The sequence below is a fragment of the Rhinopithecus bieti genome, unplaced genomic scaffold (assembly GCF_001698545.2).
Source record: "Rhinopithecus bieti isolate Rb0 unplaced genomic scaffold, ASM169854v2 scaffold_48042, whole genome shotgun sequence".
Lineage (NCBI taxonomy): Eukaryota > Metazoa > Chordata > Mammalia > Primates > Cercopithecidae > Rhinopithecus > Rhinopithecus bieti.
This window is the reverse complement of record NW_016818878.1, coordinates 155-3188: the sequence shown is the minus strand read 5'-3', so window position 1 is coordinate 3188 and position 3034 is coordinate 155. Positions and strand designations below refer to the sequence as shown.

Here is a 3034-nt window from a genome sequence, read left to right as displayed (position 1 = left end):
ATATTAAGTACATAGGACCTCCCCAGTCTGGGGAGTTCAGAAAAGCCCACCCTATTCAAGTTAGTGCCCATAAGAATTGGTTAAAAGTGAAGGGAGGTGTGAGGATAGGCTGAGGATACAAACCTGTGAAGCAGGAGGAAAGGGACCCTGGTATTTTTGAAGACCTGAAAGGATTGCTAAAATTTGCAATTTTAGTACTCAGGAACTGAGCCTAGAGTTTAAGCAGGAACTGGAGCATGCTAGGTCTTTTAGGCCGTATTAAAAGGCCATGGAACACCGTATCGAATTTTAAGCAAAGGATTGACACATGATCAAAATCTCATTAACAAAATATCATCCTATGAGAATGAATGAGAAGAGGTCAAGAGTAGACGGTGGGAGACCTGTTGAAAAGCAAATGCAGCCATCTCTGGAAAGATGATACTCTTTTTTAACACTCTGAGGAAGTCCACCCTCACCCATTTTTTTCATCAACAATGGTAGTTGTCCTGCAGAGTGTTGGACCCTCCTAGACTCAGCTTTCCTCTGTTTTCTGAGAAAGTAAAAACCTGTTTCTCAAAGGTGAGAATTAAGTGTAAATATATGAAGGTATATTTATAAGTTGGAAGACACAAACTGGCCCTTCCATTTTGCCTAATATGTTACAACTTTCCCTATACTCTATAGCAGCCCTATAATGACTATAAGAGAAATATTAATATAATGCAAACCACACATCATTTTAAATTTTTAGTAGCCATCTTTAAAAAGTGAAAGAAAACATGTAAAATTGAATTTAATATGTTATTTTAGTTAGCATATCTAAAATAGTATCACTTTAACATGTAACCAATATATTTTTTAAACTCTGAACTTTTTATTGGCCTCCTGCTCCCTAAACAGTACTCTGCCTCTGCTGGCTTAATGTCTTAGAACTTTGGTGTCATTGGTCTCAGACACCACTTTGCCGTCCACTATCTGGCGGGTGGTAGTCTTTTGGATGGTTTGCGTGGAGTTGGGGCTGTCCAAGGCAACAACCAAGATTGAAGTCTTCGCTGTCTTCCAGCAGGTGGCGGTAGGTGGCCATCTCAGCCTCCAGCTTGTCCTTGATGTTCAGCAGGGCTTACTACTCCTGGGCCTAGCGCTGCCTCTCTGCTCAGGTCTGTGCCAGCTCCGACTCCAGGTGCAGCAGGATCCCGTTGAGCTGCTCCATCTGCAGGGCATACCGGGCCTCCAACTCCCTCAGGCTGTTCTCTAAGCTGGCTTTCAGATTTCTTATCCAGTCCAGGTCTATCTCCAAGGACTGGACTATATGTCTCAGTTCCATGAGCGTCATCTCAGCAGCTCCAACCTTAGCGGACTGCGTGTGGTGCTCCCCTCAACCTGCCAAGACCAGTACTTGTCCAGCTTCTCTCAGTTCTTCCCAGCCAGCTTGTCATATTGCGCCTAATGTCTGCCATGATCTTGGCGCGGTCCTGACATTTGGGGGCATCTATCTCCATGGTCAACCCAGATCTGGCAATCTGGGCTTGTAGGCCTTTTACTTCCTCTTCGTGGTTCTTCATGAAGAGCAGCTCCTCCTTGACAGCCTCGGTCTCTGTCTCCAACTGCAGCTGAGTGACATTGGTGTTATCAGTGACCTTGCGGAGCCCATGGAAGTCACTCTCCACAGACTGGCACATGACCAGCTCTGTCTCATACTTGATTCTAAAGTCAGGAGCCACAAGATGGGCATTTTTGATTTGCAGAATGATGCGGGCATTGTCCACAGTATTTGCGAAGATCTGAGCCCTTAGATACTCAAAGCCTTGAAGTAACACCCCCAGTCTCTGACCCAGGGTCCCTGCCTCTCCAGATGCTCCTGGATTTTGCTCTCCAGCTTCCAATTCTCAGTCTCCAGGCTCCTCACTCTGTCTATCTAGGAGGCCAGGCAGTCGTTCAAGCCTTGCATGGTCTCCTTCTCATCCTGGATGCCTCCCATTCCTGCCAGACCCCTGGCCATCCCTGTGGCCAGGCCCCCAGACCTCAAGCCACCTAGAAGCTGGTGGACCAGAATGTGGAGATCAGGGAACCCGAGCCCCCAGCACCTGCATGGACGCTGGCCACACTGCTGACCTGCCGGGTCAGCTGGGCGGTTGGACTCACCCCAGGGACTGGTAGTTGGTAGAGAAGGTGGAGCGAGCGGTGAAACTCCTGCTGTGCAGGTAGGAGAGTGAGAGAACAGGACTCAGGCTTTGCTGACAACCACTTTAACATGCAATCAATATTTTAAAGTGTGAAAGAGCTATTTTGTATTATTCATTCTTTTTGTACTAAGCCTTCAAAATCAGTTGTGCACTTTACAATTATAGTATGTTGCAATTTGAACTGGCCACATCTCAAGGGCTCAATAACCACATATGGCTCTTAACTACTGTATTGAACAGCACAGGTCTAGAGTTATGGGAAACTAAACACTCCTTTTATTTTCCTTAGGATACAAGTTTAATCTTGGTGTTGGTTGCATGGCACCATGACTCTTGAGTTGCATTGGATGCAGAAATTTTTTTAATTTGTTCAATTTCTGGGTCAGGTCAAAATTACAGTTTTCATTGTCTTTTGCAATACTATCCATCAAAGTTTCTTTGGGGATTTCTTTTATTATGTTTTTAATGGACAGATTAAATTTCAAGTGTTTATTGTGTACAACATGTTTTAAAGTATATATACAGTGTGGAATAGTTAAATCTAGCTAATTAGCATATGCACTACCTCACATAGCTATCATTTGTGTGGTGAGAACACCACTAAATGTTCACTATCTTTTCATTTTTCAAGAATACAATATGTCATCATTAACTATAGTCACCATGCTGTGCAATAGATTTCTCGAACAGCCTCCTCTAATCTAACTGTAATTATTCATCTTTTGATGAACATCTCTCAATCCCTCCCTCCCACCTAACTATCCAGACTCTGGTAACCACCTTTCTACTGTGTAAGACTTTATAGAAAACTTTTTCGAGGGGGAGCGGAGCAAGATGGCCGAATAGGAACAGCTCCAGTCTCCAACTCC

General features: G+C 44.4%; 1 pseudogene; it reads right to left on the bottom strand.

Moving 5' to 3' along the window:
• Window positions 1-900: 900 nt before the first annotated feature.
• LOC108519017 (keratin, type I cytoskeletal 18 pseudogene) lies at window positions 901-2020 on the bottom strand (annotated as a pseudogene).
• Window positions 2021-3034: the final 1014 nt, after the last annotated feature.